This window comes from Stenella coeruleoalba (assembly GCF_951394435.1).
Source record: "Stenella coeruleoalba genome assembly, chromosome: 14".
Lineage (NCBI taxonomy): Eukaryota > Metazoa > Chordata > Mammalia > Artiodactyla > Delphinidae > Stenella > Stenella coeruleoalba.
This window is the reverse complement of record NC_137160.1, coordinates 77,367,590-77,382,830: the sequence shown is the minus strand read 5'-3', so window position 1 is coordinate 77,382,830 and position 15,241 is coordinate 77,367,590. Positions and strand designations below refer to the sequence as shown.

General features: G+C 48.4%; 1 protein-coding gene across 2 annotated transcripts in view; it reads left to right on the top strand.

The window, feature by feature from the left end:
- SPRING1 (SREBF pathway regulator in golgi 1) overlaps positions 1-15,241 on the top strand; it is a 312,066-nt gene that overhangs the window by 220,143 nt on the left and 76,682 nt on the right. The gene's annotated exons all lie outside the window — the stretch shown is intronic.

Genomic DNA, 15,241 nt, shown 5'->3' with positions numbered 1-15,241 from the left:
AACAGTCCAACACCCAGCCCTGCCTTCAGAGAACCCTGGGCGTGAGTGAGGGTAGGGGGGGGTGAGTTTAGCGGTAGCCCAGGCTGGCCGTTGGCTCCCTGTCCCCTGCGTGCCGTGAGAGGGAGATGGGAAAGGAGCAGAAGTCAGCTCGGAGTCAGGCATTTCCAGGGACAGTTCTGCCCCCAGAGGGGATCACTTTTTCCTCTTTGGGGGCAACCATGCGCCCACCACAATTTGCTTCTTTCTTTTTCTTTATTACTTTTTATTTGAATATAATTTGGGGCCTACAAAAAAGTTGCAAGAGCAGTACAAAGAATTCCCATATACCCTTCACCTGGGTTCTCCAAATGTAAACGCTTCATCACATTTGCTTTATTCTTTTCTGTTTCTCTCTAGATAGATATATAGGAGAGAAAGATGTATTTTTTTCAGAACCGTTTCACAGTAAGCTGCAGACAGAACACCTCTTTTACCTCTAAATACTTCAGCGTGTATTTCCTAAAAACAAATGACATTCTCTTACAATATGATATCTTACAATGTAATTACCAAAATCAGGTAATTAACACTGAGACAGCATTATAATCTAATCTACAAACTTTATTCAGATCTTGCCATTTGTCCCTAGAATGTCCTTTATAACAAAAGGAAACTCTGAACCCCATATGGCATTCGGTTGTCGTATCTCTCAGCCTCTTTCAATCTAGAAGAGTTCCTTAGTTTTTCTGTCTTTGAAGACATTGACGATTTTTAAGAGAAGTGGTCAGTTAGTTGTAGAATGCCCCTCAGTTTTGGTTTGTCAGATATTTCTTCATGATTACTTTCAGGTTATACACTTTCAACTGGACGATCACAGAAATGTCCTGCATTCTTCTCAATGCCTCCTTAACAATTTGCCCCATTCTGGTGATGGGGTTAACTGTGATCACTGGGTTAAGGGGTGCCTCTATATTTTAAAGCTAAAAACAAATAGAAAAGCTTGAATTCTAGTCATACCCTCTCTAACTCCCAGCTCAGAAGCCACAAAACCCCCCACCACCAATTTGTTTGCTTACTCAGAAAAAACTTAACGTATCAGTTATCTATTGCTGCATAAGAAACCATCCCATGACACAGTGGCTTAAAGTAACAGCTATTTTATTGCTTCTGATTCTGTGGATCAGGAATTCAGATGGGGCCCAGTTCTTCATCTTATGTGGCTGCACTCTGCTGGGATCTTGGCTGGGGCTAAAAGATCCAAGATGTCCTCCCTCATCTCTTTGGTAGTTGGTGTTGGCTGTCAGCTGGGGTGCTTGGTTTTCCTCCGTGTGGCCTTTCCAGCAGGATAGCTTGGGCTTCTTGACATGGTGAAAATAGAAGCTGCAAGGCCTCTGAGGGCCGAGGGCTGGAAGCTGACCAGCCTAACTTCTGCTGTGTTCTATTCTGAGGCCAGCCCTGATTCAATCAGAGGGGAGATAACCCTGCCTTTGGATGGGAGCAGGGGCAACGCTGACTGCAAAAGAGCATGTGAGATGGGATTTGTTTGCTCAGCCATCTTTGGAGATAGAGCACACCAAGGGTGCCTGCTTACTCACCCAGAATGTACAAGAGAGCTACAAATGAGGAACTGGGCAGTCGCCTTGGCTATGCCTTTCCCAGGGGAATATCAGTCCCCACGCTTGGAATGTTTCGTTTTCACTCTCCTTTTCAGTTCTGTGCAATTCCAAAAGCCTTTCTTGGGCATCTGTTATGTAGCGATAGATACGGAGCACCTACTGTGTATGCAGGGCTCAGTGCTGAGGATCGAGGCATGAAACTGAGTTAGTCCTTGATCTCCGGGAGCTCATCACCTAGAGATAAAACTGAACTATAAACGAACCTTTGCAGGTGGTTGTCAAGAATGTGGGTGTGTGAAGGGTGGACTCCAGAGAAAGGAGGGGCTAAGTGTGGCTGGGGGCACTGGGGAAGGGACATAGAAGAGACCACGCAAGAGCTGACTCGTGAAGAAGGAGCAGATGGGCAGGCCAGGCAGAGGGGGCAGCCTAGGGTGGGCGGTGGGTGTGTTGGGGAATTACCCCTACCCAGGAATGGCTGTCAGCAAGGTATAGTGGGGCCCAGGGGAGAGTGCAAAGAGATAAGACTAAGGGGTGATCACGGACTGGAGTCTACAACCTCCAATGCTGGTGTTTCTACCTCCTTCCCTTTCTTCCGTCAGAGCGTTTGCCAGCCCAGGTCTAAGTCCTTAACCCTGTAGACTCAGTAGAATCTCCATTCAATACAGACACGGGATGGGACAAGTGAGGAAGGGGGAGAAGACTCTGTAGAGAAACTTCTTTCATCTACATAACTAAGAGCTGGGAAAATGAGAGAGCAAATGCAGTCTTGGAGTTTGGAATGGGGGATGAGAGAACGGGGGAAAGGAGGGGACAACTTGCATTTGGCGCTGCTGTGGGGTTTGGACTCCATACAGTAAGGATTTGATTACTATTTGATAGCTAGACGGCAGTTCTTTGCATGCAGCTAAGTCATAGAAGGAGCCATATGGGAAGCCATAATTTATATGGGTTACATATTTTTATATACATGCACCAACAGTCATGAGGGAGGTCACAGTTTTAAAAGGAATGTATTCTTGAAAATCTTTACATAATTAAAACCTCAACGAATTCAAGCATAGCCCTGAACGGGGTGGCGAGCCTGTCTGTTTATATCCATTAAAATGTCTCTAACACATGGCCGCTATGCGCCACCGGTTAAATTTCACTCAAGCCATTCGGCTTTGAAATGATGCAATTACTGATGCCTTTTTTTTAAACTGGGAAGATTTGCATGATTCCACATTTTGCACCTAAAGGGAGGCTTTATTTCCTACATATTTTTATGTTGCAGTATTTCTTATTTCATATTCTCTCTCTCCCATGTTACACACTCACTCACACAGAAGGGAAGACATTGCAGTAGGGTGGGTGTCTTGGGAAGAATCCTGTGGTTAAGAGGGGACCTCTGAGGGTTTCTGGTGCCTCCCTCATCATGAATGAGACAATAGAGGCTTGGCAGGTTTTGTTTCCAAGATGCTACAGTGAAAGGCAATGAAAGGTAACAGAGGAAAATCCCTCACTTGAACTCAGACATGTGGACCGATTTTCCTGTTCCGGCCAAATAACATAGCAGTGGAGAACTTGGGTTTTGTAGTCTCTGCCACCTGCTAGCTTTCTGACCTTGGGCAAGGCATTTTTCACCCCTCTGAGCCTCAGTTTCCTCATCTACAAAATGTGGTTCCTAATAGCCACCTGAAGGTGGAGATAATAGGTAACATGGTTCTTCGCACAGGGCCAGACTCAGTAAATGCTCAGTACCAGGTAGCCGTCACGCTTACCGCTTACCGTTACAACATCACCTTGGCCTGTGCCTTGCTTATCTGTTTACTTTGGTTTCCCAGCCAGACTGTGACTCCCTGAGGGCTCACTGGTGTTTACAGTCCCAGCCCAGTGCACAGAGCCGACCCAGGGAATGCGGGATGTCTGCAGGACTCCACACAATGCACCCCACACAATACGGTGCAGGGAGCTGTGGGGTGGGTTACATATGCCCTTGGGGATCTTCTCCTTCTTCCTTCAAACTGCAATCCCAGGAGCTTCCTTGCTATCTCTGGGGGCAGGAGGGGAAGCAATCCCCATCTCCTCCCTTTCTGGTGAGATGTGGAACCCACGTTTCTCTGTGCCCCACCCTTCCACTCAGGGGTAGATGGAACACGCTGGTAAACGTCTTTTACCCCCAAGCACTGGGGACTCAAAGGGGCAGATCTGCATTTTAAACAACCACTGAGGAGCAAGGGCAGTGCTAAACACAGAGAAAGTGCTCACTAATGCTAATGGGCCAACTATCGAGGGAGACTTTCCTAAAGAGAATAATCTCCTACCTGCTCAACCTACAGAGGGCTGGTGCTGTCAGCACCCTAAGTATTGGTTTCTGTCCCCTAAACAAAAGTTGACAGAGACCAGAACTTGGAGAGGAAAGAAAATAACTTTTACGACACCTATTGCATCTCTGACTTCGAATCTTGCCGAATCCCCCAACTCCCAGCAGTATGACCTCCACTTTGCAGTTCAGGAAACTCCTGCTCAGAGAGGTTAAGTGACTGGTTGGAGAACACACAGCCTACAGGCTGCAAAGCTGGGATCCAGACCTGATCTGTGCCACACCAAGGCCAGTGTGCTTTCTTGCATCTTTCCCTCAGGCAGAGGCCATGAGGCCAACTCAGAGGAATGGAATGTCTGACATTCATGGGCCTCTCTGACTCCCCCAGAAGCTCCTGGGGGATCTTGACTCATGTGCAGGAAGTCAGTCCCCTCAGCCCCAGCCTGCCTCCTCCCCAAATCCACCAGATGTCTCAGCATTCTCAGAACCCACCTTGTACTCCTCGTGGTGCTTTGGTACACACTGTTCCTGAGTCTGGTTTTCCCTTTCCCCACCCCTTTTGCCTTGAAAACTCCTTTACCTCCTTAATGATCCAGATCAAGTGTCTCCCTGACCCTACACATATAACTCACACCCTTATTTTTTCTCCCATTCAAGCAAGGCTTCCATGTACCTTTGTACAGGTTGTGCACTGCACAACTCTAGAGGCACCATTTGCAAAGATCACAGTGGTATTGTCTAGATGCTCCTTTATATGAGTTGTAATAATGTCTGTTTGTGGCTCTAAATCTGAGGGTAAGGATGAAGTCGTGATAGGCACCACACCCAGTGCCTAGTACAGGGCCTACTGCTTAACAAATGTTGAATAGATGAATGAATGAATCTTACAAGATACAACTCTAATGTACGGAGACCACAAACATCCCAGTACTTGCCTTTCCAAACAAGTGTTTCCCCTGCCACAGTCATCTCTCCAGGGACTTACTCTCTTATTCCAGGAAAGCTCTCAATGCTTAAAGCCCTTTTGGAACTCCTCTCTAGGGATTTCCTTCAGAGCCAGGCTCCAAGCCATGCAAGTCATCCCTGCTCGTTATTTTGCAATCACGGATCTTTTCTCACCCAGAGCGATCCCAGCCAGCTTCATCTACCTTGTTCATCAGACCGGGCTCCATTTAACTTTGGGCCCCATCCAGAAAGCAAGTCCACTCTCCAAGAGCAAGGACCCGCCTGTCTCTGAGGAAACGTCAGGACAAACTGCCGAGGTGCTGAAGACTAGTGAGCAGCCAGCTCCCGAAATACTGTGCCAGGGCCGCTGCGTCCGGGCAGCCTGTCTGGCCAGGGGTCGGGCTTCCCAGGGGCCTCCTCTGAAGGAGCATGCTTACTTCGCCATGTATGTTCTGGTGTGCAGACTTCAAAAATTCACTTTTAATCTCACAGCCTTGTCAGGAACTAACCGAGTGTTAGTTACTGAGCATTCACTGGGTGCTACAATTTTTATGAAAATTGTCTCCTTTAATCTTTGTAACCATTGGGTGGGATGGATCTAACTCTGCCCATTTTACAGATGAGGAAATTGAGGCTTGGAGAGGTAAAGTGACCTTCCCAGGTGCTGTACTGGGTCACTGCAGAGCTGAGACTTGGACCCGGATCTGTCTGCCTTCCAAACCAATGTTTTTTGTTGTTGTTGTTTTGTTTTACTATAAGCACCAGCATTGCCCTTTTACCCTGCAGACACTGTTTCCTGTGCTGGTTGACCATCCAGGAGGTAGAAATCTGGATTTCATGTGATTCGCCACTCGTGAGGCATTGCTGGCTCCTCTCCGTTGCCAGCAGGACGTGCTGGGCTCCTGCCCCCGGGGCTCCTCCAATGAGGTTCATTTGTGTAAATCCCTCCACACTCTTCCCTCGTCCTCCTTGTGATCACGGGCACCCAGATCTCCGGCTGGGTCAGGGGTGCTCTCACTAGATATGAAACCAGGTTCAAAATGTGGGCCACATTAGCACTAGGCTCTAAAACAGGTAAATCTCACAAACTGGATTTTTTTTTTTTGCAGTTAGATACCACAATTCTTCACCCTTGTATTCAAGAGTGTGGGTCACAGAGCATTAGTGATGAGTCTTAGTTGTTTATTAATTTCTGTCCTGAGTCCATCCTCTGTGTTCAATACATTTCAAACACACTGAGGATTGAAGACTCAATCAACACTTACTAAGCACTTCTCCATGTTCTAGAACAAGGGTCATTGATCTATAGCCCTTGGGCCCAATCTAGACAGACACCTGTTTTTGTAAATAAAGTTTCATCGGAACGCAGGCACCCCCCATTTGTTTACAGAATGTCTATGGCTGTTTCCATGCTACAAGGGCAGAGTTGAATACTTAACTGTATGACCCTCAAGGCTGAAAATATTTACCCTCTGACTCTTTACTGAAAAAATATTGTGACTGGAACTTCTATGGTGGTCCAGTGGGTAAGGCTCCGAGCTCCCAATGCAGGGGGCCCAGGTTCGATCCCTGGTGGGGGAACTAGATCCCACATGCATGCTGCAACTAAAGATCCCACACGCCGCAACAAAGGATCCTGCATGGCACAACAAAGGATCCTGCATGCCGCACGAATATCCCGAGTGCCACAGCCAAGACCCAGTGCAGCCAAAATAAATAAATAAATAAATACTTTTTAAAAAGAAGTCTTTAAAAAAATATTGTGACCTCAGTTCTAGAAGACATTGGATGTTTTTCTGACTTCCCAGCCTCTGAACCCCCTTCTTATAATTAAGGAATCTCCCATCTAATGAGATGGGGCTCACTGCCTACCTTAGAACCTGAAAACACAGATACTCACTGCAGCGGGTTGAATAGTGGCCCCAAAAGATATGTCCACATCCTAAACCCCAGAACCTGTGAATGTGACCTTATTTGGTAAAAGGGTCTTTGCAGAAGCAATTAAGTTAAGGGTCTGGAGATGAGATCTTCCTGGATTATCCAAGTGGGCCCTAAATCCAATGGCAGATATCCTTATAAGAGACACACAGAGGAGAGACACAGAGAGAGAAGAGGAGAAGGCCATGTGAAGACAGAAGCATAGAATGGAGTGACATAGGCACAAGGAATAGTGACAGCCACCAGAGGCAGAAGAGGCAGGGAAGGATTCTTCCCTAGAACCTCCAGAGGAACGGCAGCCCTGCCAACGCCTGGAATTTGGACTTGAGGCCTGCAGAACTGTGAGAGAATAAACTTCTGTGGTTTCAAACCCCCTCGGTGGTGGTTATTTGTTACAGCAGCCACAGAAAACTAATACGCTCACTTTCCCAGCTTCCCTTGCAGTGAGGCACGGACATGTGACTCAAATCTACCAATCAGATGCACCTTCCTAGGTTAAATGGAAGCTAGCTAATGATGAGAGGAAGCAGGGACCACACCTGTCCCGTGCCTTCTCTATGCTGGCGAGAATGGCATTAGGAGCAGCTCTGTGGTGTTTTCAGAGATATCAGTGGCTGCAGTTTTAGTGGCATTGACCAGTGTCCAGAACTGTTGGTGATGACAGGCATGTTACTGTAACTGTGCCAGAGGGGACAGTAGCAGCATCTTCACTATTAGACTGCTTCTCCAGGGATTTAGGGTATAGCTCCTGGCTGCACAAACTCCAAGTTTAATTTACCAGCTGGAAATTCTGCAAGCTACCCCATATCCTCTGAGTGCATTTTCTTTTGTGATAAAATTAGCCAGAGTTTGTGTCTGTTGTCTTCAAGGCTGTACTCAAGCGGGCTTATCTCAGCTCAGAAGACCCAGTGGTTCACTCCTCTTCCCAACTCCTCATTCAGCAATGTCATGTTGGTAGCTTAAAATTGGCAGCGATGGGAGTATTTACACCATAGAAATTGGCAAGTGCTACCAATCAGAGCTTTTTATTTTTCAAGGAGTTGATTTATCAGCAGCAGTACCACAGGATCTTTCCAACTAAAGCTCTGATTGATAGCCATGGAGCATCTCATTTCATCCTTGTATCCCTCCAATAAGGTTTTTTTAAAATATATATATTTATTTATTTGTTTATTTGGTTGTGCTGGGTCTTAGTTGTGGCTCGCCGGCTCCTTAGCTGCAGCAGGCGGGCTCCTTAGTTGCGACTTGCCAGCTTCTTAGTTGCGGCACATGGGCTCCTTAGTTGTGGGATGTGAAGTCTTAGTTACAGCTTGCATGTGGTTTCTAGTTCCCTGACCAGGGATCGAACCCGGGCCCCCTGCATTGGGAGCACAGAGTCTTAACCACTGTGCCACCAGGGAAGTCCCCTGCCAATAAGATTTTACGATCATCTTTCTACAATGAGCAATCCAAGAGAGATGAAGGGATTGTTCAATGTCATATGTCTATGAGGTGATAAATGAGGGACCTGAACTTCTGATTTCCCATCCTCTAAATCAAAATAAGGCTAATGACCACTTTTTTTTTGAAAGTGAAGATTTAAAGATAGACTGCACCAAAAATCAAACAACAAAAACCACACAAACCTCCACAATACCCAAGGGACACTGTCTGGCCTAAACTCATCCAAATCACCAAGGGTCTTGCAGAAGAGGGATCCCTCCTGGCAGAAAGTTTTCAGGTGAGAGCCTGAGTTCAGAGGCGTTTCGATTAGATAGATCTGAAGTACAGTCTGCTTTGCAGTTAAAACTCCCTTGATGCTCTCAATGAAGGAGACAGCCTTCCACATTTGGAGAGGAGTAGATTGTAGGTGCAATAAACAGGCTAGAGGGAGGCAGACAGTCTCACCTTGATGCTCTCAGAGTCCAGGTCTTGCTCTGTGGGCACAGACAGATTTACCATTAGCAGGAGACATAGAGAGCCTCGGTGCTCATTTCCAGGGGAGAGATTTATAATGCCCACACAGCTGTTGGAGCGCAGCTCTAGCCAGATACCATGTGCTGGGCAGCTTCCGGTCTGAAGACACAAATTCACTCCTGCCGGCTCAGCCTGGAGTCTGGAACTTGGGAACAACAGAAGGAATCCTGTGGATGTTTCCCTGATGGAATCACACCACCTTGTCCCTGTGGCTTCCCCTGGACACGTGCTTGCCTATTGTGAAGAATGCCACATCCTGACCTCTGCCCAGAAGACGGACAGGTGCACAGGGATGCTGGGGGTGACGACAGGAGACTGCGCATGACCCCATGCCTGCGTTCCGCCGCTCCCAGCAGGTGCCTGGGGGCGCTGCTGTGGGTCAGGCTGGAAACCACCATAGAAATTGGCAAGAGCCAGAGCTTTACGCCAGCTGCAGGGGGTGGGCACCTCCAAGACAGAGTCCTGCAGTAATAAAGATAAAGGCCTCTTCTGTTTTGTGAGACGTACTATGTGTTCTACATACATGAGTTCAAATCTTTACAACAGCCCTGCTGGGCATGCACTATACCCCCATTTTTCTGATGTTGAAACAGAGGCCTGGCGAGATTAAGAAGTATAACCAAGTCCACAATCTGTAAGTGCAAAGGCAGGATCAGAACCCAGGACTATATGATTCCAGTGCTTAGGTATTGAACAGGGTTGAACAGTGTCCCCCCAGTTCATGTCCACCCTGAACCTGTGAATGTGACCTTAGTTGGAAATAGTTTGTGATTAGTTAAGATGAGTTCAGGCTGGAGTAGGGTGGTGTCCTTGTGAGAAGAGGGAGATTTCGACACAGAGACCACAGGGAAGGCAATGATGGGAAGATGGAGGGGTTGAGACTGGGGCGATGTGTCTCCGAGGAGCACTAAGGATGGCAAGCAACCACAAAAGCTAGAAAGATCAAGGAAGTATCCTCCCCTAGAGACTTCGGTGGGAGCGTGGCCCTGCTGATGCCTTGATTATAGAATTCTGGCTTCCACAGCTGTGAGAACAAATTTCTAGTGTCTTCAACCATTCAGTTTGTGGTACTTTGTTACGGCAGCCCTAGGAGACTAAAACAGCTACTTTGGGAAGATGGGCTTTCATGCCAGGGGGCCTGGGAGAGGCAGGGGAGACTGCTCACACACCCTGTCCTCTTTTGTCCTACCTTCATCTGTGCTCATCTCCTCTCTGCCAGGACCACACCTGGGAAGCTGTAGGACCAGGCTGCTTCCCGGTCCCTGACCAGAGAGAAACCCAAGAGAACTCTCACTGGGCCCGAAGACCCAAGGCCAAATGACTAGCCCCTACCCCTTCCCTTTCCTTTTCCTCAGGAACCTTCCTTAACCAACCCTGTGAGCCTCTGCAGCTGCAGGTTCGATGTAAGGCAGGGGCGTTGTGGGGGAGGGAGACCCATTTCTGTCAGTAAACAGCCCTCTGGGGGCTTCTTGACTGGTAGCTGGTGGCCTGGAGGGCCTCGTGTCAATTTGGTGTGATGCTGGGCGAGTCATTTTACCTCAGAGAGGCTCCTGAGGAACCGGGCTGCACCTCAGCCTTCCAAAAACAGGTCCTACAGGCAGGGATGCCCTCCAAGTGACAGCTCGGCAATGTTCTTCTTCTTATGTTCTTGTTTGTTTGTCTGGGATTGGAAAGCCCTCTGCTGTCACCCTGTGTCTCTGGGGACCACCACAGCAGTTCCAAGACCCTGTGATTGGGTCCACCCTGCCGGTGGGCCCGTCTGCCAGGGAAGCACTGGAAAGGAGCGTGTCACCCTCTGCTTGAGCAAATGTCTCTCAGGAGAGGCACGGCGAGCAGACTACCTATGTTACCACCATTCAGTGGCATCCTTCTCTCCTAGACAGTGGTCCAGTCTCATTTCCCATTGAGTTCCCCAGATCTGACACAGAACAGTTTCTTTGTAAATGTGTGGACCGAACAAACCCCCAACTCACCATAATCATCTTGATTGTCTCAAACCAGTCCATTCATTGACTGAATTGATCCAACCAACAGAGCTGCCATTTTGGACCTCCTACTACGGGCCTGCAGTCTGATATTTGTCATCCCAAGAGAGTGTATTACTATGGCATTGTTTGCTCAGGCCCACACAGCTGAGATGCAACAGAGGCAGGATTTGAGCCCAGGTCTGTAGAGCTCTGGGGTTCCCTCCAACCCCAATCCCTTTCCAAGACCCCTACTCCCCTCACGCCAGTCACCTAGTTGGGGTCTGTGGACACACAGCCTTAGTCCAGATCTTTCAGAGAGTAAGTTTTTTAAAGTTCCGTCTTGAAGTTAAACGTTCTTGATACGGGGTTTCTCAGACACTCTTCAGCCCACACATTCCCCCAGGAAGCGGGGGGACGGCGACCTCTTACCAGGACATCTTGTCGCTATTTTTATGGAGTTGATCTTGTCCCGCAGCAAAAGTGACCTGGAGGGTCCAGGAGTGTGGGGTGAGTTTTCTTAGCCCCCTCAGATCATTGAGCTTTGAGTTTCTCAGGATCTCCATTGCTAGGGAAGTAGTCTTTTCATGGGGAGATGATGATGATGATGATATTATGACACTGACGATTACCACTTCTTAGGTCTGCGCCATACACGGTGCTAAACTCTTCCACATCTACTTAGTCCTCAATGAATCCTGTGCCAAAGGACACTGTCCCCATTTCACAGACGAGAACACTGAGGTCACTCTCACAGGATTCAAACCTTATTCCAACCAATAAGCTGCCTCTTACTCGATGACGCACGGATGCCACTGGACAGAGCTGACCACAGAAGGGTCTTCCAGAATGATCTAACAGTAGCTTGCCTCCTTGGCCTGCAGAGTTTTGCCCTGGAGACATCAATAAGAGACTCAATTTACTTCTGTCCAGAAACCAGCAGGGCCTCCTTGTGCCATGGCCCCCAGGTAAGTGGGACCCAGCATGGGGCCAAGGTTTCCTTGAGCCTCCTTTTGACCTGTCAGTGGATTCCTTCAAATCAGCCCAGTTTTCCTGTGTTTAAAAGGAGACTAATCACAGCTAAGCAGTTTGAAGTCCTGGTCTGAAAAGCATCATTATTACTCCCTTGAGGGTCTTGGCATCTCAGGGCCTGAAGAAAAAGAAAAAGAAAAAAAAAAACCACATTGATTTCTAATGCAAATTGGGTTTGAAGAGGATCCCAGCCTCTCTGGAGTTCCCAGTCACCCACAGAGGAGGGCACACCCCAGGGGGGACTGTTGCCTCGGGCAAAGAATTTCCTCTTGTCAAGACAAAACCCAGATATGGTCCTTTCCCGCTTTCAGACCCCACCCGCTGCCTGCCCCTAGGAATGTGCAGCCTCGACTTGACTTAAGTCAGAGCAGAATTCCCATGTCTGTGATCACAGGGCTGCTTTTCTCTCCCTCCCCTCCTTCCCTCCCACTACCCTACCCACCATGTGTGCACACACACGTCCTCACATATACACGCACGTGTGTGCACTCACAAACATAGTTCTCACACGGACACACACAACACACTTACAGACATTCTCACACACACACACACACACACACTCACTCACTCCCTGGCCCTTCCCTGTTAGTACTTGTTTCTCTGTGGCATCATTTTCCTTGCCGTTTTCTTTGTGGTTTTGCCTGCTAATCACCCCCTCTCCCCAGACCCTGGGATCTTCAGCCAGTCTGTCGAAATACCTGATGTATTTGCTCAGAAAGACAAGAGCAAATGCAACTCGGGTTTGATGGAAATTTGCTTCTCCTAAGTCTGCTATCAACTTCACCCTGCCCCCACCCTGCCGAAAAAAAACAAAGGGAAGGAAGTGGATTCTTGAAGGCCTTCTCCCTTCCTGGCACCGGGCACAGCCTTCTCTCCCTCCCATCCACCCTCAGAGATCGAGATGATTTTTCCCATGTCTTGGATGAGGAAGTCAAGGCACAGAGAAGCTTGCTGATTCGTGTTAGGTTAATTAATTCTTTCAAAACGTATTTCTTGAGTACCTACTATGTGCCAGGCCCTGTTCTGGCAGTGGAGGATGCCACATTGAATAGGACAAAGAACCTGGCCCCTGGGCACACGCTCCAAGACCAGTGAGTCGGAGAACAAGGAGCCGCCCTTTGGTTTCTGTAACTCCAGATCCTTAGTTTTTCTATGTCCCTGCAGGGCCACTCTGGTGCCTTAGTCACTTTTGCCTTTGTGGATCCCTTCCTCCATAATTATATTTTATGGCTTCTTTCGTATAAAGACAAATATAATCTAGGCCAAATTCAAAATTAAAACATTTTCTTTGACTCTGGAAGTCAGGTTTTTTTACTTCTGATTTTCAAAGAAATGAAGACATTTTCCTGGGCCGTAGGCACCGTGCTGCTGTACATAACAGGTCCATCAGGGCCCTGTGTCCCTAAACACCCAGGTGGGGTTACCTCCCCTTAAAAAGTGAGCCTTGGGACTATTCATCATAGCTGAAAAGTGAAAATACCCAGATATCCATCAACGGATGGATAAACGAAATGTGGTCCATCCAGACAATGGAATATTATTCAGCCATAAAAAGAAATGAAATAATGACGGATGCTACAGCATGGAAGATCTTTGAAGACATGATGCTAAGTGAAAGGAGCCAGTCGCAGAAGGCCACGTACCGTAGGATTCCGTCTATCCGAAAGGCCCAGAATAGGTAAATCGGTAGAGATAGAAAGCAGAGTAGTGGTTGACAGGGGCTGGGTGGGGGGGCAGGGAGTGACCACTTAACAGGTACGGAGTTTCCTTTTGGGGGTGATGAAAGTGTTTTGGAACTAGATCAGGATGGTCGTACGACCTTGTGAATGTTAATGTTATGTTCTGTGAATTCCGTCTCAATTAAGACACAATAACACTGGTGCCTGCGACTTCCCTGTCTAACTCACGCTGGAGGCTCTGGGTAGGAGCTGCTGGCCGTTCCCCCCATACTTCCACTCCCACCTCCCTCCTCCCATGTCGTGGCCTTTTCCTGGAGTGATAGAAATTACCTTGGCCGAGGAATCCTGGCTGTGCTTCCGATGTCCTGTGGGGTACAGGCCAGAGATTGCACGTGGTGACCCCAGGGCCCAATCTGGCCTGCTGATATATTTTCCTTGGCCTGTACAGCGTTCTTAAGAATTTCCAGTTAGGTGCCAACATTTCAAAACCGAGAGATTTCACATGAAACACACCCGCATATTTCCAGCTTCTCAGGAGAATTTTAGAGGCGCTCACCACTCTGGGCCCCCTTCCCTCATGGCTGTGGGAAACAGGCCGCTGCTGCTGCCCCGTTAAGAGGGGCCCTTCTCTCCAGTTTGCCACAGTTCCCACCACTCCTCATCATCTTGGACAGTGTTGGTTGCTCCTGGCTGACCCTTGTGGCATTGGATTTTGTGACCCCAGCCTTAGGCAAAGGACCGAACCTCTCCAGGCCTCCTCAGCAAAATCAGAAGGTGGATTAGGGGATCGTTAAGGGTCTTTTCAGCTGACAGTCTGTGATTCTTAGCTGCAAACTTGATTGTCTACCTGTGACTTTGCTGGACCTGGGAGTCTGCCTGATGTGAAGGTTCGGGGATGGAGAGTGAGAAGTTGTTCAAGGGATACTCTTGGTGCCTTGCTTAGAATCCCTTTAGAGGGGTGATGTGCACCGCCCCCCCCCCCCGACTCTGGGAGGAACTGGGAGTGTTGACTGTCCTCGAGAGGCATCCGTCAGACACCATCACCGTCTCCCCTTCTAGGACTGCCAGATTTAGTGAAAAACAAAAACACCTGGCACCCAGTTCGTTTGGCGTTCCAGAGGAGCAGTGGATAGTATTTTTAGTATAAGCGTATCCCATGCAGTAGCTGGGATATACTTATACTAACAAGGCAGCTTGTGTTTTACCTGGCAGCACCCCTTTTACAGAGGAGGAAAAGGAGCCTGGGAAGGGTGAGTCGCTTTCCCCAGTAAGTGGCAGATCCAGGAGCCCAAGCTGGGTCAGTCTGAGTCTAGAAGACTCCTCAAGCCTGCGGCCACGAAGACTTCTGGGAGGATCAAAGTACTTGATGCACAGGAAACATGATTTTAAAAGAATAAGCCCCGCTCAGGTGGGAGAGGTGGCTACTTTTTTGTGCATCTCTCTTGCTCTCCAGACTCTTCTGTGGCCTTTCTGTTGGCACAGCGTCCAACATGGGACCCAGCACACAGTAGGCGTTCGTGCAGCCTTTTGTCCCAGGGAAGCGAAAGATGGGTTCTGCAAAGTCCTGGCATTCAGCACAGCGCCTGGTGCCTAGTGGGTGCTTGATAAATATTTGATGACTGGGTGATCGTTTTTACAAGGACAGGTGACATTTCCCTCTCTGATCACTGTCAGAGGACACCACAGTGCAGGAAGCCCACGGGGGCCGCCCACTGAAACCCATAAATCACCGCGTACCTTAACGGCTGTGCCACCACCTACATCTGTCTCCCTCGCCTGTGAACATTCTCTGAAACTCACTCATAATCATGACTGAAAGCAACATGT